Genomic DNA, 23,062 nt, shown 5'->3' on the forward strand with positions numbered 1-23,062 from the left:
TTATATTCAATAACCGGGTCGTTCTTCAGTTTTTTATATGTGTTTAAGTCAGTAAGGAGAAAAATAATGCCAAAATTCTAAATAACGAATATATTCACTATATTGCTATGTATTTGTTTTTTCGAATATTGGTCACTTTATTTTCCATATGAAAACATGATTCCCCCCTGCTTAAGTTGCTTGTGGGCCAATGGCTTATTGACCCACAAGAAAGAAGCAGGGAGGAATCATGTTTTCAGATGTAAGAAAATTACAAATATTCGATATTACAAATATATAGCACTATATTCGTAATATTCGCGAATTTACGAAGTTGCGATATTCGCGATTAATATTCGCTATTCGAATATTCGAGCTCAACACTAATGATATATAATAAATAAAATCGTAATAAAATATAATAAATATAATTATAATAATAGTAAATCTAATGATATGAATGTTTTTTTTTTTTTAAAACAGGTAACTGATATAATCCAAAGTATGATGAATACAATCAGAATGACATACAACTGGCCGTGATCAGCAGCAGGGGCCCGGCTGATACTGATAGCAGGGCCCCTGCTGTATCTGCCAGCATCGGTGAAAACACAGATGCCAGCGCATTAACCCCCTGTATGGCACGATCACGCTGACCGTGGCATACAGGGAGTTTGCGGCAGCTTGTACAGTCGTGGCCAAAAGTTTTGAGAATGACACAAATATTAGTTTTCACAAAGTTTGCTGCTTAACTGCTTTTAGATCTTTGTTTCAGTTGTTTCTGTGATGTAGTGAAATATAATTACACGCACTTCATACGTTTCAAAGGCTTTTATCGACAATTACATGACATTTATGCAAAGAGTCAGTATTTGCAGTGTTGGCCCTTCTTTTTCAGGACCTCTGCAATTCGACTGGGCATGCTCGAAAATTAACTTCTGGGCCAATTCCTGACTGATAGCAACCCATTCTTTCATAATCACTTCTTGGAGTTTGTCAGAATTAGTGGGTTTTTGTTTGTCCACCCGCCTCTTGAGGATTGACCACAAGTTCTCAATGGGATTAAGATCTGGGGAGTTTCCAGGCCATGGACCCAAAATGTCAACGTTTTGGTCCCCGAGCCACTTAGTTATCACTTTTGCCTTATGGCACGGTGCTCCATCGTGCTGGAAAATGCATTGTTCTTCACCAAACTGTTGTTGGAAGAAGTTGCTGTTGGAGGGTGTTTTGGTACCATTCTTTATTCATGGCTGTGTTTTTAGGCAAAATTGTGAGTGAGCCCACTCCCTTGGATGAGAAGCAACCCCACACATGAATGGTCTCAGGATGCTTTACTGTTGGCATGACACAGGGCTGATGGTAGCGCTCACCTTTTCTTCTCCGGACAAGCCTTTTTCCAGATGCCCCAAACAATCGGAAAGAGGCTTTATCGGAGAATATGACTTTGCCCCAGTCCTCAGCAGTCCATTCACCATACTTTCTGCAGAAGATCAATCTGTCCCTGATGTTTTTTTTTTAGAGAAGTGTCTTCTTTGCTGGCCTTCTTGACACCAGGCCATCTTCCAAAAGTCTTCGCCTCACTGTGCGTGCAGATGCGCTCACACCTGCCTGCTGCCATTCCTGAGCAAGCTCTGCACTGGTGGCACTCCGATCCCGCAGCTGAATCCTCTTTAGGAGACGATCCTGGCGCTTGCTGGACTTTCTTGGACGCCCTGAAGCCTTCTTAACAAGAATTGAAGGAAAATAAGTAAGCAGGCACAATCTAATTTGGGTCAATATATTAATTTATTTATATACATATGGTCAATGTAGAGTATATTAAAATTATGGTCGATGCAGGGTATATAAAAAATGGTAAATAAAATCAGGCAAAGGTGGAGTAGGTAAAATTCAGTTAAATGTCCTTTTAGATAGGTAGAGGATAATGGATGTCATTCAATGGTGACCAGCTGGTATTGGGAGTATTGAAGTAATAACATATAGGAATGATAAAAATGAAAAAATGAAAAAATGTAAAAAAAAGTGCGCTGAATAATGCGCAAAAAAAATTGTCCTTTTGTAAAAGAATAGTTTCGAGAATGATGCGTTTGTATTCCTTATTTAGGATAATAGTATGCTTTTGTGGTAATGTCTTCTGGGTGAGAGATATAAGGTAAATAAGTGGATACTGCGCCTTATGACTCCTTATGTGGTTCCCGCTATTTAGATGGAGAGTACGTGATGTGCCTTTTTGGTATATATAGGTAGGTAGTTTGTCAAAGAACAGCAGGCATGTACATTAGTCAGTAAACCGCAGGCATATACATAAATAGAATGCAGTAGTCCGTAGATGTTATGCTTGTATGCGGATGCTGTGGGAGGAAGGGGCGCTCTGTGCCTGAGTGCGGCGTCCCGCACTGTCTCTGGCTACAGAGATCACTTACCCTTCACCCGGCGCTGCTGTCTTTGGTCCTCTGGCGTTGTTCAGTTCTCCCTAAGCGGCTGTCTTGAATCCAGGAGTCGGCGGTGTATCTCGTTGCCAAGGACGCCGGGAGGCGTGGTTCGCGCGTCTGTAAGGTGACGTATGCAGTCACGTGATCGCGATCTTTCCCGACTTGTGCTAAATGGTCCCGGCCTATTCTTCTAGCTCCATTCCAAGTGATGGGTATTCAGACAATCCTCTGCTCCTTAAACGCGTTTCGGGAGACTCTCCCTTCATCAGTAAGTGGAGGATTGTAGTGAATACTAGGAGTATTTATAGGGCAGAGGCAATTAGCTCAATTATGAGTCAATTAACTTTTTCATTGTATATATTTTGTGCTGGTTGTCACATTCAGTTTACTATGCAGATTAGAGTGTGGTAAGAGGAGATGGGTGAATACAATAAATTGGTGAATATATATGTGAGAAATATTAGGAAAAAAGACAAATAAAGTAGGGTAAATGAAATAGATTATTTTGTTTTAACCTATTGTGCTGGGTATTAGGATTCTGTTCTTTGGTGCATGGGATAATGTTGATAATTGTAGATTCATTACTTAGTGGTTTACATATAGGTAGTGATGTGCATTCATTGCTTTAGGGCCTATATACAGGCAGTGGGTCAGCCTGTGTGGCCCAATATAAGATCATTGATCCATATTTAGTGGATGGGGATTTTTATCTGTCTATCTTGTGTTTGTCTTCCTTGTACATTTAAGTGAGGGAGGAAAAAAATGGGGCAGTGATAGATATAATGTAGTAGAGGTTATAGATTCATCTATAGTAAGGTTTTGCCCTTTCTGTCACTGGTCCGTCATCTCTATATGTTTTAGATGAAGTAGGAATATGTATAATTTACTAGAAAGGGGGGGTAGGTATGGTGTAGCAGAAAAAGGTGCAGCAGAAAAAGGTGCCAATTGTGTAAAATGCAGTCTGTAGCATATAAGGGTTCTTGTTATGTAGGTGTAGATGTAGTTGTGTATAGGTTTATCTGTGTATATCATGTTGGTATGGGTATTTTATATATTTTTTCTTATATTTTTTCTTATGGTGTTGCTGATGGATCCCGATGCACCCTAGTTGCAGGTGCACAGACGGGTGTACCCAATATATCGCTGGTCCGTAGTATAAAGACCCAGCAATTATTCTGGATTTATCACCCCTGTGCGGCTACAAGAGGGCGAGCATCAAATATGCAACAACATCAAGGATGAGTAGTGAGGTAGTAGTGAGATAGTAAGGGGCGGCCGTCTGCCAAGGAGCAACCGGAGGAAGTAACAAAAGCCTCACCGGTTGCCTGTGCCCCCCCCCCCCCCCCCCCCATTAGAGGAAACCGAAAATCTCCATCTCTGCGATCAATCCATTTGGCAACACAGAGTTGAATTCGAAGATCCTTCTGGATTCTATTCTTGACATTTTGTGTATGAAATTTCCCCCCCTCCAATCTTTTTTTACCTTTTCAAGTGCCATATATTTGAGTCCACTTGGATCTTTGTTATGGGTTTTACTGAAATGGTTTGATACTGTATGTTTGTCGTAGCCTTTTCTTATATTTGCAATATGTTCGGATACTCGTTTTTGGAGTGTTCTTTTTGTACGGCCAATATATAGTTTTTGACATGGGCATTCTAGGGCGTATATGACTTCTGTCGAGCTGCATGTTAAAAATATTTTTTAGATTTGCTTTTTAATGGACAAGAATTTGCTTTTTTAATAGTCAATACGTCCCAAAGACTACCAGCACTATACTGTCTCCCACAAGAACAGAGATAATCCACCCGGCCGCCCTATCATTTCAGGCATAGAATCAATCACTAGCAACCTATCACAATATATAGACACACTTCTACAGCCAAGAGTTAAAAATATTAAATCATACATTAAAGACACCACACAAATCATTAAAATAGTTGAAAATCTAAAATTTGAACCACACTGGTACATAGGAACACTAGACGTCCAATCACTTTACACCAGCATTAACCACCAACAAGGAACAGAAGCAGTCAAAAAACAACTGATCAAAGAAGCTAAACTACCACCGGAACAAATCAACCATATAATAGAAGGCATACAATTCATACTTAACCATAATTATTTTTACTGGAACTCTAACTTTTATCTACAGACTCAAGGAACGGCCATGGGCACCAGATTCGCCCCCAGTTACGCAAACCTATTTATGGCGCAGTGGGAGGATGACATCATAACACCCAGACTGGGGTCGGATCTGGTGCTCTGGCAACGTTATATCAACGATATCATTTTATTATGGCAGGACAGTAAAGATAACCTGGATACCTTCCTAACAACAATCAATACAAATCCATATGGCCTAAAATTTACTTCATCCATCAGCACATCAAAAATATAATTTTTAGGCTTCTTTCACACTAGCGTTCGGGTGTCCGCTCGTGCGCTCCATTTGAAGGGGCTCACGAGCGGCCCCGAACGCATCCGTCTGGCCCTAATGCATTCTCAGTGGAGGCGGATCCACTGAGAATGCATCCGCCTGCCAGCGCTCAGCCTCTTCTAGCCCTAATTTCCGTCTGGCCCTAATTTTCTAAGTAATAATGCAGACGGATCCGTTCTGAACGGATGCAAACGTCTGCATTATCGGAGCGGATCCGTCTGATGAAACATCAGACGGATCCGCTCCGAACGCTAGTGTGAAAGTGTGAAAGTAGCCTTAGATCTACAAATAACAATAGAAAAAGATAAATTTATATGCACCACTTACCACAAACCAACATCAAAAAATAGCTTTATCCGATATGACAGTTGCCACCTACCGACGTGGCTCATAAACATTCCACAGGGACAGTTCCGTAAAGTCAAAAGAAATTGCACAATAGAATCTCATTTCAAGGAGGAATCGGAGAAAATGAAAACTCAGTTTATTGATAAAAAATACCCCATTGAACTGCTAGAAAAATCATTGAATAAAGTCAAAACAATGGAAAGGGAATCATTTTTTAACAAAACAACCAAGTCAGAAGAAGTACAGGAAACATCATCCAGGATTATACTACCTTACAACCCACAATACAAAAAAATCAAAAAGATCATAAACAATCATTGGTACCACATAAAACAGGATAAAATAATAGGGTCCATCATTACAGACATTCCACTAATCACATTCACTAAAGCCCCAAATTTAGGCCTAAAAATTGCCCCCACCATCAAACAAACCACAAGACAGTCCACAACAATTCAAGAATGGGCAGACATTACAGGTTTCTTTAGATGTGGAAAATGTAAGAACTGTCGGACCACATCCTTTCCGAAAAAAACCACATGCGTCATATCCAAAACAAACTCTCACAAACAAGAAATTAAAGAATTTTTAACATGCAGCTCGACAGAAGTCATATACGCCCTAGAATGCCCATGTCAAAAACTATATATTGGCCATACAAAAAGAACACTCCAAAAACGAGTATCCGAACATATTGCAAATATAAGAAAAGGCTACGACAAACATACAGTATCAAACCATTTCAGTAAAACCCATAACAAAGATCCAAGTGGACTCAAATATATGGCACTTGAAAAGGTAAAAAAAGATTGGAGGGGGGGAAATCTTATACACAAAATGTCAAGAATAGAATCCAGAAGGATCTTCGAATTCAACTCTGTGTTGCCAAATGGATTGAACGCAGAGATGGAGATTTTCGGTTTCCTCTAACGGGGGGGGGGGGGGGGGGTTGCCGCCCGCCGACGGGCAACCGGTGAGGCTTTTATTACTTCCTCCGGTTGCTCCTTGGCAGACGGCCGCCCCTTACTATCTCACTACTACCTCACTACTCATCCTTGATGTTGCTGCATATTTGATGCTCGCCCTCTTGTAGCCGCACAGGGGTGATAAATCCAGAATAATCGCTGGGTCTTTATACTACGGACCAGCGATATATTGGGTACACCCGTCTGTGCACCTGCAACTAGGGTGCATCGGGATCCATCAGCAACACCATAAGAAAAAATATATAAAATACCCATACCAACATGATCTACACAGATAAACCTATACACAACTACATCTACACCTACATAACAAGAACCCTTATATACTACAGACTGCATTTTACACAATTGCCACCTTTTTCTGCTGCACCTTTTTCTGCTACACCATACCTACCCCCCCTTTCTAGTAAATTATACATATTCCTACTTCATCTAAAACATATAGAGATGACGGACCAGTGACAGAAAGGGCAAAACCTTACTATAGATTAATCAACAGTATTGACAGAAAAAAATCCTTGTTCCTAATCCATACAATAACATTTATCTTTGCTATCACTATGGTATATAACACTCACCCTCTTGGGGTTTGCACGGGTAGGATGGACCCAGGCAGCCGCTGGGTCTCTATACTACGGACCAGTGACATATTGGGTGCACCCGTCTGTGGACTCACAACCAGGGATCATCTGGGGAATATCTACCACAAGAAAATATTTGTGTGTATGTGTACGTGTGTATACACATGTGCGCACGGACTCACCCATATAGCACCTTCCTCTACTACATTATATCTATCACTGCCCCATTTTTTTCCCCCCTCACTTAAATGTACAAGGAAGACAAACACAAGATAGACAGATAAAAATCCCCATCCACTAAATATGGATCAATGATCTTATATTGGGCCACACAGGCTGACCCACTGCCTGTATATAGGCCCTAAAGCAATGAATGCACATCACTACCTATATGTAAACCACTAAGTAATGAATCTACAATTATCAACATTATCCCATGCACCAAAGAACAGAATCCTAATACCCAGCACAATAGGTTAAAACAAAATAATCTATTTCATTTACCCTACTTTATTTGTCTTTTTTCCTAATATTTCTCACATATATATTCACCAATTTATTGTATTCACCCATCTCCTCTTACCACACTCTAATCTGCATAGTAAACTGAATGTGACAACCAGCACAAAATATATACAATGAAAAAGTTAATTGACTCATAATTGAGCTAATTGCCTATGCCCTATAAATACTCCTAGTATTCACTACAATCCTCCACTTACTGATGAAGGGAGAGTCTCCCGAAACGCGTTTAAGGAGCAGAGGATTGTCTGAATACCCATCACTTGGAATGGAGCTAGAAGAATAGGCCGGGACCATTTAGCACAAGCCGGGAAAGATCGCGATCACGTGACTGCATACGTCACCTTACAGACGCGCGAACCACGCCTCCCGGCATCCTTGGCAACGAGATACACCGCCGACTCCTGGATTCAAGACAGCCGCTTAGGGAGAACTGAACAACGCCAGAGGACCAAAGACAGCAGCGCCGGGTGAAGGGTAAGTGATTTCTGTAGCCAGAGACAGTGCGGGACGCCACAATCAGGCACAGAGCGCCCCTTCCTCCCACAGCATCCGCATACAAGCATAACATCTACGGACTACTGCATTCTATTTATGTATATGCCTGCGGTTTACTGACTAATGTACATGCCTGCTGTTCTTTGACAAACTACCTACCTATATATACCAAAAAGGCACATCACGTACTCTCCATCTAAATAGCGGGAACCACATAAGGAGTCATAAGGCGCAGTATCCACTTATTTACCTTATATCTCTCACCCAGAGGACATTACCACAAAAGCATACTATTATCCTAAATAAGGAATACAAACGCATCATTCTCGAAATTATTCTTTTACAAAAGGACAATTTTTTTTAGCGCATTATTCAGCGCACTTTTTTTACATTTTTTCATTTTTATCATTCCTATATGTTATTACTTCAATACTCCCAATACCAGCTGGTCACCATTGAATGACATCCATTATCCTCTACCTATCTAAAAGGACATTTAACTGAATTTTACCTACTCCACCTTTGCCTGATTTTATTTACCATTTTTTATATACCCTGCATCGACCATAATTTTAATATACTCTACATTGACCATATATATATAAATAAATTAATATATTGACCCAAATTAGAGTGTGCCTGTTTACTTATTTTCCTACTATTTATCCACTCCTGACTGGGTGAGTCAGTTTTAGCAGCCTTGCACCTCAATCATTTGCCTGAGCAGTAGAGCCGTCTATTCCCCCTTTTTTTTTCTTTAACAAGAATTGAACCTCTTTCCTTGAAGTTCTTGATGATCCTATAAATTGTTGATTGAGGTGTAATCTTAGTAGCCACAATATCCTTGCCTGTGAAGCTATTTTTATGCAACGCAATGATGGCTGCACACGTTTCTTTGCAGGTCACCATGGTTAACAATGGAAGAACAATGATTTCAAGCATCACCCTCCTTTTAACATGTCAAGTCTGCCATTTTAACCCAATCAGCCTGACATAATGATCTCCAACCTTGTGCTCGTCAACATTCTCAACTGAGTTAACAAGACGATTACTGAAATGATCTCAGCAGGTCCTTTAATGACAGCAATGAAATGCAGTGGAAAGTTTTTTTTGGGATTAAGTTAATTTTCTGTCACGGATGGTGTTGCAGGAAACAATAAGTAACAAATAAAGATCCGACTGACTTGATCCAAAACTAAGGAACAAAAGGGTGAACCCTATTAAAGCCCTAGAGCTCTCCCTCACTGCTCGGCCATGCAAAAATCTCAATGATAGAAAGTTGCATGTCCACGTACCTTAGACTGAGTGACACCTGCAAACCCTATAATAGTGAGGGGACACGACCACCGGCTCCCTGCACATAATACGGAGGGAGTCAGGGTCACCTAGAATCAAGTCAACAGGAAAACACAATACAGAAATAGACTTATCTTGAGGAACCAGCAGTAGCAACTTGAAGCAGTGAAATCCAGGAAGTAGTATAAACCGCAAAGTGAGGCATTATGGGAGGAGATATATAGGGAGACAATCACTGCTAATAGATGACAGCTGGGAGAGGGAGAAGAGATGTCAAAGCGAAAGCAAAACAAAAGAACATCATGCAGGAGGTACTGAAGAACGTCAGAACTTCTCAAAGACCTGGCGGTGACATTTTCATGGCAAAGAAGGACTATGCAATTCGGGGACCCGATGGTTGCTATGGCAGCCACGATTCCTTGCACAGCCACGGGACTACCAGCTACGGAAGGCCAAGAGATCCAGCCCCAGGGCTGGGTCTCCTAGGCAACTGTCAGCGTCTTACAGGGCACTGACAGTTCAATACAGCACAATACAGATGTGTTGTGCTGCATTGAAACAGGGATCAGACCCTGAAATGTTGAAGTCCCATAGTGGGACAAAAATAAAAAATAATAAAAGTGAAATAAAAGTGTTTTTAACAATAAAAAAAATTTAAAGTTTTAATTTAAAAAAAAGCCCCTTCCCCATAAAAAGAGACATAAAAAATTGTAAAAAATAGAAAAAATAAATAACACACATATTAGGTATTGCCGCATCCGTAAAAACCTGCTCTATAAAAATATCCCATGATCCACCCCGCTGAGTCAACAACGTAAAAAAAAAAAACTGTGCTAAAAAAAGCAATTTTTTGTCACCTTTCATCACAAAAAAGGTAATACCAAGCGATCAAAAAGTCATATGTACCCAAAAATAATAACAATCAAACCGTTATGTCATGCCACAAAAAATGAGATCCTCCATAAGACAATCGGCCAAAAAACAAAAAAGATATGGCTTTCAGAAAATGGAGACATAAAAACATAATTTTTTTTTTCAAAAATGCTTTTATTGTTTAAAACCAAAATATATAAAAAGAAAAAAAAACATAATAGGTATCACCGCATCCGTAACAACCTGCTCTATAAAAATATCATGCTAACCCATCTGGTAAACACCAAAAAAAAAAAATAAGTGGCAAAAAATTAAAATAAATTTCACCATACATCACAAAAAGTGTAATACCAAATTATCAAAAAGTAGTATGTACCCCAAAATAGTACAAATCAAACCGTCATCTCATCCCACAAAAAATGAGACCCTAACTAAGACAATCGCCCAAAAAAATTTAAAAGATTTGGATTTCTGATAATGGAGACATAAAAACATGATTGTTTTTCTTTAAAAAATTGTGCGCTCTGCCGTGTTCCCGTACAGCAGTTTACGACGACATATGGGGTGTTCCTGTAAACTGCAGAATCAGGGTATTAAATATTGAGTTTTATTTGTCTGTTAACCCTTGATTTGTTAAAGGAAAAAATGAATTAAAATGGAGAATCTGCCAAAAAAGTGAAATTTAAAAATGTCATCTCTTTTTTCCTTTAATTCTTGTGGAACACCTAAAGGGTTACAAAAGTTAGTAAAATCAGTTTTGAATAACTTGAGGAGTGTAGTTTCTACAATGGGGTCATTTATGGGGGTTTTCCCCACTAAGCCCCACAAAGTGACTTTAGAATTGAAGTGGTCCTTAAAAAAGTAGGTTTCGGAAATTTTCTTAAAAATTTTAAAATTTGCTTCTAAAATTCTAAGCCTTATAAGATCCTAAAAAAATAAAATTACATTTACAAAATGATGCAAACATGAAAGTGGACATATTGGGAATGTAAGGTAATAACTCTCTTATGATGTATCACTATCTGCCTTAAAAGCAGAGAAATTAAAATTTTGAAAATTGCTAAATTCAAATTGTACATTTTGGATTTTTTAATAAATAAAGGTGAATTATATCTCCAAAATTTTTTCACAATCATAAAATATAATGTGTCGCGAGAAAACAATCTCAGAATGGCTTGGATAAGTAAAAGTATTCTGAATTTATCACCACATAAAGTGACACATGTCAAGTTTCCAAAAAACAGCCTGGTCCTTAAGGTGAAAAATGGCAAGGTCCTTAAGGTGTTAAGTGTGTGTTTTTCAATGTCTGTTCACTGTCTATGCTCCTGAAGAAGGGGATTTTATATACATTCCTAGAAATGCGTTGAGCTTGTTTCTAATAAAGCACCTTATGTTTGGAAGTAACCCGGGTCATCATCCTTGTGGACGTCGTGGTTTTAACATACTACAGGCGATCTCAGCGAGGGAGGAGAGGGTGTCAAGTGTCTTAAGTTTATCTTGTACACCCCTCTCCCTAGTGAAGTAAGTGTCATATTCTATTCAACTGGCCTATTATGATTTTTAGCGTATGTTTTAGGGTTATAATTCAAATCATTGTGTATACGTCACAGGGCTGGCTGGCTGCTGATTGGCTGCATGCATGGCATTGTGGGTGATCCCTCGTTCCCAGAGTTCCTTGCTCCATGTCCTAACATGTGCAGCAGCCATTTTAGGAAAAAATGCGATTCGTTACCACGAAGCGTGAGGAAATTCGGATTTGGTGTGAATCGAATAATTCCTGAAATTCGGATCGAATTCCACTTCGTCAGCTTTGATTCGCTCATCTCTAGTCATCAGTATATACTGTATTTTTTGCTTTTTAAGATGCACTTTTTCCCCCCAAAAGTGGGGGGAAAATGGCAGTGCGTCTTATAAAGCAAATGGTGCGCTGACACTGATACATCGCCGGCCGCTATGCTGCACAGCGCGGCCTGCGATGTATCAGCAGGGAGGCAGGAGGGGCTGGAGGCCAGCAACTGCTGTTGCGATCGCGGCAGGGCCCATTGCAGTCACTGTACTCTATTACACAGGGCCCCACACACAGCAGTCTTCATATCTAAACTATAGTCATGTAATCCTTAACCTCTTTGTTAGCTTTGTTAAAGTAGCGCAATCCTAGTCTGCAGTAGTACTCACTATCAAGCTACCGTTGCATGCCGGCAGCGTAACGTCACTCACTACGTTATGCGCCTGCTTCTCCCACTTCATTAATGAAGCAGGTGGAGCAGGCTCTTGAGGGAGGGAGTGACGTTACGGTGCCGGCGGGCCTGCTACGGTAGTTTGATAGTAAGTACTACTGCAGAGGATTGCTCTACTTTAACTAAGCTAACAAAGAGGTTAAGGATTACATGACTACAGTTTAGATATGAAGACTGCTGTGCGCTGTCCACAGATCCCCATAACAGTGTCATCCACAGATCCCCATAACAGTGCATCATCCACAGATCCCCCATAACAGTGCATCTTCCACAGATCCCCCATAACAGTGCGTCATCCACAGATCCCCATAACAGTGTCATCCACAGATCCCTATAACAGTGCATCATCCACAGATCCCCTCCATAACAGTGTCATCCACAGATCCCCATAACAGTGTCATCCACAGATCCCCCATAACTGCGTCATCCACAGATCCCCTCCATAACAGTGTCATCCACAAATCCCCCATAATAGTGTCATCCACAGACCACCATTAGTTCAAACCCCACCAAAAGCACACCTTTTGGTTCAAAATATATTTTTTCTTATTTTCCTCCTCAAAAACCTAGGTGCGTCTTATCATCAGGTGCATCTGTAGTGTCCCACTAGGTAAATGTGGGCACTACACAAGGGTTAATATGATCATTATAATTGATATGATGTGTTATGTGTATTTTTCCTGTGTTACCTCGGTATCAGGCCTGTTAGGGTGTAGTTCCTCCTCCTAGACTTATATATATATAGTTAGGCCCAGACAGGAAAGAGTAGTGTAATCCAGGGGGCTAGTGAGTGCAGACTAGCCAGCCTGTGGATAATGAGCCAGAGTTAGCTCAGAAGATTATCACCAGGGGAAGAGTTGCCTCCTGAGAAACCAAGTTCCCATAAGCAGAGCAGAGCCAGAATTCCAGCTAGACAAGTAAGCTGATGGGCAGAATGATTTATACTTAAAGCAAGGAAATATACCTGAGGAAGTTTGCTACCAAGGATAAAGCCAGCATACGGGCCTTGGGATCCAAAAAGCCAGGAGTTCTGAGGAATAGTGCAGCCTGGTCTGTAAGTGTTGTTTTTACCTTCTGAGTATCGTACAAAGAACATTGTACCTGCCATTGATGTGAAAGCCTGCTTTATACTGCTGCATTACCTGGAACTTTACAAAAGACTGTATAAAGTTAACTGTTTCCAGTAAAGGAAGTTTTGATTCACCATAACAGCGTGTTCCTCACTTATTACCTCTAGCATTGGCGTCACGAACCTTAAAGGGACCTTGCCCCCGGCACATTAAACATCTGCAACATCCAGGGCACCTCACACACCATCAGGCCTGGTCCCTATATACAGAGAGTGCCCCAGAGGACTATTGTGCCAGCCTCTCCATCACTGCTGTACGCCTGCCCAGAGTCATCCTATAAACTGTGAGTAACCCATTGCAACCCTCGTTTGCCTAAGTAGCCGTGACCTCACATTGCAATACCCTGCAGGGCTGCGTACTGCATATTTTGGCATCACGAACAGGATCCGATCATTCCTGCGCCATTGTGGAATATACAGGGAGTGCAGAATTATTAGGCAAATGAGTATTTTGACCACATCATCCTCTTTATGCATGTTGTCTTACTCCAAGCTGTATAGGCTCAAAAGCCTACTACCAATTAAGCATATTAGGTGATGTGCATCTCTGTAATGAGAAGGGGTGTGGTCTAATGACATCAACACCCTATATTAGGTGTGCATAATTATTAGGCAACTTCCTTTCCTTTGGCAAAATGGGTCAAAAGAAGGACTTGACAGGCTCAGAAAAGTCAAAAATAGTGAGATATCTTGCAGAGGGATGCAGCACTCTTAAAATTGCAAAGCTTCTGAAGCGTGATCATCGAACAATCAAGCGTTTTAACTGCCCATGAACTGAGAAAAGTCAAGCGTGCAGCTGCCAAGATGCCACTTGCCACCAGTTTGGCCATATTTCAGAGCTGCAACATCACTGGAGTGCCCAAAAGCACAAGGTGTGCAATACTCAGAGACATGGCCAAGGTAAGAAAGGCTGAAAGACGACCACCACTGAACAAGACACACAAGCTGAAACGTCAAGACTGGGCCAAGAAATATCTCAAGACTGATTTTTCTAAGGTTTTATAGACTGATGAAATGAGAGTGAGTCTTGATGGGCCAGATGGATGGGCCCGTGGCTGGATTGGTAAAGGGCAGAGAGCTCCAATCCGACTCAGACGCCAGCAAGGTGGAGGTGGAGTACTGGTTTGGGCTGGTATCATCAAAGATGAGCTTGTAGGGCCTTTTCAGGTTGAGGATGGAGTCAAGCTCAACTCCCAGTCCTACTGCCAGTTTCTTAAAGACACCTTCTTCAAGCAGTGGTACAGGAAGAAGTCTGCATCCTTCAAGAAAAACATGATTTTCATGCAGGACAATGCTCCATCACACACGTCCAAGTACTCCACAGCGTGGCTGGCAAGAAAGGGTATAAAATAAGAAAATCTAATGACATGGCCTCCTTGTTCACCTGATCTGAACCCCATTGAGAACCTGTGGTCCATCATCAAATGTGAGATTTACAAGGAGGGAAAACAGTACACCTCTCTGAACAGTGTCTGGGAGGCTGTGGTTGCTGCTGCACGCAATGTTGATGGTGAACAGATCAAAACACTGACAGAATCCATGGATGGCAGGCTTTTGAGTGTCCTTGCAAAGAAAGGTGGCTATATTGGTCACTGATTTGTTTTTGTTTTGTTTTTGAATGTCAGAAATGTATATTTGTGAATGTTGAGATGTTATATTGGTTTCACTGGTAAAAATAAATAATTGAAATGGGTATATATTTGTTTTTTGTTAAGTTGCCTAATAATTATGCACAGTAATAGTCACCTGCACACACAGATATCCCCCTAAAATAGCTAAAACTAAAAACAAACTAAAAACTACTTCCAAAAATATTCAGCTTTGATATTAATGAGTTTTTTGGGTTCATGGAGAACATGGTTGTTGTTCAATAATAAAATTAATCCTCAAAAATACAACTTGCCTAATAATTCTGCACTCCCTGTAAACTGTGTGCCCTTATTTGCCATAAAGTGAAAAGCCCTAACTGTTTATTCGAAGAATTGCTGGGCCAAAGAACTGTAATAATCGTGGTGTGAAGATTGTATTGCTGTGGACTGTTTTGCCGTTTACTTAAGTCACCGCTTGCTGTCAGTGAATAGACAGCGATGTGCTCAAAGATGGCCGCCTAGTTTAGACTGGACTATTTGTGTTCCTTGTTGTGTCCGTTTGGCGCGAAACAGACAAAGAGAAGGGACTGCCCAGCCTGCAAGAAAGGAAAAAAAACAAAAACGCTGCCCTGTCTCTGAAGAAGATACCGCCTACCTTGGATCCCGGAGCTCCAAGCTCCAAGAGGCCGCTCCTACCTTCTGACGCTGCGTGTGGGACTCCTGTCCGACGTAACCCTGCATCTCGCGAGATTTGGTGCGAGCATCGCCGGAGTAAGTAAAAACTTTCGTATTAACCGGCCCCTTCATATATCCGCACTGGGGAAGTTCCGATCTTTACAAAGAGACTGGGGAAGGTCCCCCACTAGTGATAATAGACTTAACCCGGGGGGAAGGTACGTTCACCTTAGATCCGGTCTGCTCCGTTGTTTCTTAAAGGGCCATACTCACTCCAAAGACCCCTTAGCAACGCTATGTCCGCACCTGAAGAAGCGGGGCAGGCAGCCCCCGATGTGCCCTCTGAAGTGCACGCAACTGACAATAGGGCGCCTGCCGCTGCGGCAGCATCAAGCCTGATGCCACTGACCATGCCATATTATTTCGGGGCCCCCTGGTTCTCGCGATATTCCGGAGAGGCCCATAAATTGAAGGACTTTAGAGACCATATCCTGGCCTTATTTCAGCTTTACCCTATCTCTGCTGAACAACAAATGGAGATCCTCCTAGCTCAGTTAGAAGGGGCCGCCCGCAGGGAAGTCATGTCATGGCCCCATTCTGAAAAGAGTAGCCTAGAACAAATCTTTGACCACGTTTGAGGCCAGAACGGTGTCCGAAGTTAAGATGCGATTTTTCAGCAGGAAACAACAGCCTGGGGAGTCGCTCCGCGATTTTGCTCTGTCCTTGCAAGAGACCCTGAGAGCTGTGGTCCAGGTAGACCCCAAGGAGGCCTAGGACCAGGACAGGACTCTAAGAGAGCAGTTCATTGCGGGTATAAATACCGAGCATTTAAAGGGCCAGCTGAGAATGCTGTCGGCCCAACACCCCAATTGTGCGTTTTTGGACTTTAAAGAACTGGCCATCAGTATCCTAGGCCAACACCCAGCCACGGGGCCCGCAGCCCCCCTGTAACCTCAGGCCTGTCGGCCGAAAACCGTTAATATAAGTCCGTCTGGGGTCAGTCAAGCCACGCAGGCTCTAGTGACAGATGTGGTGACAGCACTAATGGAGCAGGTAAACCACCTCACTAAGAGCCTGGAGAAGGTGTGCAGGAAAATAGAGGAATGGGAGAGACCATTGTTACTGGAAGATGAAAGCCCCCTGCCTCCAAGGCTCCCGCCTGCATATAAAGATGTATACCCCAAAGAACCTGATGGGCAACCGAGTTATCGGTCCAGGAGTCGCAGGCAGCCTGTCTGCCACTATTGTAAAAAGTATGGACACACTGAATCAACGTGTTGGCAGTTAAATGGGCCACCCCCGAGGCCGAGGACCGCCCCTCGGGAGGTAGAACAATAGGTCCAAAGGATCCAAGCTGGATACCCAGATACGTAGGATCTCGTCCAAAAATTAACGTATGCATCAACGGGATACCTTTTGAAGCCCTGCTGGATAATGGGTCTCAGGTCACCACCATCCAACGAACCGCCTTTGACAAATTCTGGGATTCAAGTCTCCTCACCCAGCCGCCAGAATCCTGGCTGGATATCATTGCCAGCAACGGTAAGCCACTGAAAGTTCATGGGTACTGGGAACCTACCCTTCAGGTGGGAGAAGCCACCTTACCACAGCAAGGTGTGATTGTGGTACAAGTCGGAGATAAAGGGGACATCCTGTGATCCTAGGGACTAATGTCTCTAAAAATTGTTACTCCGAAGTACTTGAAGCCTTGAATCAAACTATACCCTCAGCCTCACCTGCTTCTCAAAAAGAGTCATTCAAAAGACTATCAGTGTGCTGTGTGCTCAACAAAGGTTCGCAAATGGAAAAGGAGAAATCTGTACTGTCCGGATCCGGGATAACCAGCCGGTAATTCTGCCTCCAAATTCCCAGATCATCCTGTGGTGTCGTGCTGTGTTAGGGATCCAGGGCCAGGACTATCAAGCCCTAGTGGAACCTATTTAAATTGAGAATCATCCCTTCGTGCGAACAGCCAAGAGTCTGGTGACTGTGTCTCAAGGTAAAGTGCCTGTCCGTTTGATTCATTTTGGTGATCACCCCGTTACTCTTTTTAAGCACTGCCCCGTTGCTCAGCTTTTCCAGGTGTCGTTCCAGGATGTTATCCGTCTGCCTGCCACTGAGACGTTCCAGACCACACAGAGCAGCAGCACCCCTGCCAGCGCCTCTTCAGTAACCTGGTGGGAAGAACTTCATGTGGGAAACGAATCCACCACGAGAGTGCCCCAGAGGACTATTGTGCCAGCCTCTCCATCACTGCTGCACGCCTGCCCAGAGTCATCCTACAAACTGTGAGTAACCCATAGCAACCTTCGTTTGTCTAAGTAGCCGTGACCTCACATTGCAATACCCTGCAGGGCTGCGTACTGCATGTCTTATAAAGCGAAAAATCTGGTAAGTCTCAGAAAACCCTTTTAAATAAAAATCTACATAAAATTCAGCCCTATTCAATTAATACAATAATTGCAATTACACGTAATTATCATAAAGCTTTAACTTTAATTGCAGAACATTGTAATTAACAGCAGTTATGAAAATCAAAGGTAATTCGCCAATGGTAAGTAACACACTCAGGAGATTTTAGCCCTAAATAATACCATGAGACTGTTAGATGAGATTTCAAAATGATTGCCTTGTCTGTACTGAATGAGGGTTATTTCACAGGTTTCACAGTCTGCCTCAGGCTATAAAGTAACCTAGAACCAGCCTCCACTGAATTCTAAAGAACTGTACGTGGAGAGGCCTATATTAATGTACTGGAATACACTCTGTATATGCAGTGCTTTGAAAAAGTATTCATACCCCTTGAGCAAGTATGTGTGAAGTGAAGAGAAAATGATACATGGTTCTCAAAATTTAGAATAAATACAAATCTGGAAAGTGTGGCATGTATTTGAATTCAGCCCCCTGTTCTCTGATACCCCTAAGTAAAATCCAGTGTGACCAACTGCCTTCGGAAGTCACCTAATTAGTAAATAGAGTCTACCTGTGTGTAATTTATTCTCAATATAAGTACAGCTGTTCTGTGAAGGCCTCAGAGGTTTGTTAGAGAACATTAGTGATCAAACCACACAGAGGAGAAGCCAGCTGCTGCAGACGGGACCAGGGCCAGGTGAGCTGCGAGGGGGAAGGCGCCAAAATGTAGCGTCGCTTGTGTTGGCAAAAATCCTTGCACCGACCCTGCCTATAGCAGAAGGATTGGTAATGTAATTTAGGTGTTCCCGTAGTCTTGTTTTAAATGTTCTGCTAGTGCTGCCTACATAAAGTAAATTACAGCTAGTACATTTAATAATATAGATAACACCTGCCGTATTACAAGCGAAGGCGAGAGGGAGTTAACCAGGGTATTGGGTATCCTGGAGACCACCCTACATCCATTTTTCAGTATGTCAAGCAAAACATTATCCTCATAGAGGATAGGTAAGAATTTTTTTATTACTTTTAGTATTTCTGAGAATTGACGGCTGAAAGTCAGTACCAGTGTTGGTGGTTTAAGGACAGTTCTATCACTTTTAATACGGTGTCTTTTAGAAAAAAGCAAATCCTCTCTAGTTTTATTCCAGGCTATATTAAACCCTCTATCAATCATCCATCCCCGATACCCTCTAACTCGAATTATCGCTGATTCTATTAACCCCTTAGGGACACAGCCTAATTTCACCTTAAGGACCAGGCCATTTTTTGCAAATCTGACCAGTGTCAATTTAAGTGGTGATAACTTTAAAACGCTTTGACTTATCCAGGCCATTCTGAGATAGTTTTTTCGTCACATATTGTACTTCATGACACTGCTAAAATAAAGTAAAAAAAAGTCATTTTTATTTATAAAAAAATACCAAATTTACCAAAGATTTGTAAAAAATTGCAAATTTCCAAGTTTCAATTTCTCTACTTCTATAATACATAGTAATACCTACAAAAATAGTTATTACTTTAAATTCCCCATATGTCTACTTCATGTTTGGATCATTTTGGGAATGATATTTTATTTTTTGGGGATGTTACAAGGCTTAGAAGTTTAGAAGCAAATCTTGAAATTTTTCAGACATTTTCAAAAACCTAATTTTTAGGGACCAGTACAGGTCTGAAGTCACTTTGCGAGGCTTACATAATAGGTATTCAAAACTGATTTTACAAACTTCGTTAACCCTTTAGGTGTTGCACAAGAGTTATTGGCAAATGGGGATGAAATTTGAGAATTTATTTTCTTAGCCAAATTTTCCATTTTAACCCATTTTTTCCGCTAACAAAGCAAGGGTTAACAGCCAAACAAGACTGTACATTTATTGCCCTGACTCTGCCGTTTACAGAAACACCCCATATGTGGTCATACACTACTGTACGGCCACACAGTAGGGCGTAGAGGGAAAGGTGCGCCATATGGTTTTTGGAAGGCAGATTTTGCTGGACTGGATTATTTACACCATGTCCCATTTGAAGCCCCCCTGATGCACCCCTAGAGTAGAAACTCCCAAAAAGTGACCCTATCTAAGAAACTACGCCCCTCAAGGTATTCAAAACTGATTTTACAAATGTCGTTAACCCTTTAGGTGTTGCACAAGAGTTATTGGCAAATTGGGATGAAATTTGAGAATTTCATTTTTTTGCAAAATTTTCCATTTTAACCCATTTTTTCCACTAACAAAGCAAGGGTTAACAGCCAAACAAGACTGTATCTTTATTGCCCTGACTCTGTCGTTTACAGAAACACCCCATATGTGGTCGTACACTACTGTACGGCCACACGGCGGGGCGTAGAGGGAACAGAGCACCATGTGGTTTTTGGAGGGCTGATTTTTATGGACCGGTTTATTTACACCGTGTCCTGTTTCAACCCCCCTGATGCACCCCTAGAGTAGAAACTCCCTAAAATTGACCCCATCTAAGAAACTACACCCCTCAAGGTATTTAAAACTGATTTTACAAACGTCGTTAACCCTTTAGGTGTTGCACAAGAGTTATTGGCAAATGGGGATGAAATTTGAGAATTTCATTTTTTTGCAAAATTTTTCATTTTAACCCATTTTTTCCACTAACAAAGCAAGGGTTAACAGCCAAACAAGACTGTATCTTTATTGCCCTGACTCTGCCGTTTACAGAAACACCCCATATGTGGTCGTACACTACTGTACGGCCACACAGTAGGGCGTAGAGGGAGAGGTGCGCCATATGGTTTTTGGAAGGCAGATTTTGCTGGACCGGTTTATTTATACCGTGTCCTGTTTCAACCCCCCTGATGCACCCCTGGAGTAGAAACTCCCTAAAAGTGACCCCATCTAAGAAACTACACCCCTTAAGGTATTCAAAACTGATTTTACAAATGTCGTTAACCCTTTAGGTGTTTCACAAGAGTTATTGGCAAATGGGGATGAAATTTGAGAATTTCATTTTTTTGCCAAATTTTCCATTTTAACCCATTTTTTCCACTAACAAAGCCAGGCTTAACAGCCAAACAAGACTGGATCTTTATTGCCCTGACTCTACCGTTTACAGAAACACCCCATATGTGGTCGTACACTACTGTACGGCCACACGGCGGGGCGTAGAGGGAAAGGAGCGCCATGAGGTTTTTGGATGGCTGATTTTTATGGACCGGTTTATTTACATCGTGTCCTGTTTCAACCCCCCTGCTGCACCCCTGGAGTAGAAACTCCCTAAAAGTGACCCTATTTTCGAAACTACGGGATAAGGTGGCGTTTTTTGGGACTATTTTTAGGGTACATATTATTTTTGGTTGCTCTATATTACATTTTTGTGAGGCAAGGTTACCAAAAATTTAAATTCTGAAATTTCATCTCCATTTGCCATTAACTGTTGAGGAACACCTAAAGGGTTAATAAAGTTAGTGAAATCAGTTTTGAATACCTTAAGGGGTGTAGTTTCTTAGATGGGGTCACTTTTAGAGAGTTTTTACTCTAGGGGGGCATCAGGGGGGCTTCAAAAGGGACATGGTGTCAATAAAAAGGCCATCAAAATCGGCCTTCCAGAAACCATGTCGATCCTTTCCATTTGCGGCCTCCCTTTTACTGATACAGCAGTTTACGATCACAAATGTGGCATTTCTGTAAACTGCAGTATCAGGGTAATAAATATAAACTTTTGTCTGGTTGTTAACCCTTGCTTTGTTACCGGAAAAAAACGGATTGAAATGGAAAAGTGCCAAAAATAGCGGTTTTGGCACCGTTTAAATATTTTTTTTTGGACCGTGTTAATTGGCACTATTTTTGGGGCTATATGACTTTTTGATCGCTTTCTATCAAACTTTTTGTTATGTAAGGTGACAAAAAAAAATCTTTTTTTTTTTTTTTTTGACTGTGTTAATCTGGGGGGTTGGGTCATGGGGTATTTTTATAGAGGAGATTCTTACGGATGCGGCGATACCTAATAAGTACTTTTTTTCCAATTATTTAAGTTTTAGACTGTGTTATCCTTTTTGATACAAAAAAAATGTTTTGTATCTCTAAAGTCTAAGAGTCATTTTTTTATTTTTTTTTAGCCGATTATCTTATGTGGTGGCTCATTTTTTGCGGGATGAGAGGACGATTTTATTGGCACTATTTTGGGGGCTATATGACTTTTTGATCGCTTGCTATTAAACTTTTTGTTATGTAAGGTGAAAAAAAAAAAATTTTGCACCTTTTTTTTTTTTTTGGACCATGTTAATCTTGGGGGTTGGGTCATGGGTTAATTTTATAGAGGAGATTATTACCGATGCTGAGATATCTAATTTGTATACTTTTACATTTTTTGGGGTGTCTCAAGTCTGAGAACCAGTTTTTTTTTATCCGATTTCAGTGCTAAATTGGGATATAAATGTAGTACTCCATGGAAGTGTGGTACTCCCTGAAGCAACCAATAATGCAGAGGCCCGGATGATCGGGGCACGTGTCACATTGAGTAGTGGTGTCCTTCCGTATCCCCCTCTTGTGACACACTCTGCACCTTTTTTGGGTTCGTCCCTTCTTTCCAGTATGGGGGACCACACCTGGAAAGTGTTGGCCAGGGACGATCCGGGCGCCTACAGTTCCCGAGGTACTCCGGCCTGCTCTTTCCCGGTCCGAAAAGATCAGGGCCTTGAGGACTGCCTCATAGAACTGAAGGAATGTCCCTGTGTTGCCAGCGCTCCGGGACAGCACAAAAGAGTTGTACATGGCAACCTGCACCAAGTAGACCGCAACTTTTTTGTACCATGCCCGGGTTTTGCGCATCCCTCTTGTCCTTATACCTGACCAGCAACAGGTTTCCAGTGGTAAGGGCACGGGTCTCACCCCTGGGGATAGGTACCTGGAGGGGGAGGGCAGGGAGGCCGAGTTGATTTTTCCGCACGGTCCCACAAGCAGGACGTGGATCTGGCGGCAAGGGACTGGAACAAGGGGATACTAGTATAAAAGTTATCCACGTAAAGGTGGTAACCCTTATCTAGCAGTGGGTACATAAGGTCCCACACAAGTTTCCTGCTAACACCCAGAGTGGGGGGAC

The sequence above is a fragment of the Bufo bufo genome, chromosome 5 (genome assembly GCF_905171765.1).
Source record: "Bufo bufo chromosome 5, aBufBuf1.1, whole genome shotgun sequence".
NCBI lineage: Eukaryota > Metazoa > Chordata > Amphibia > Anura > Bufonidae > Bufo > Bufo bufo.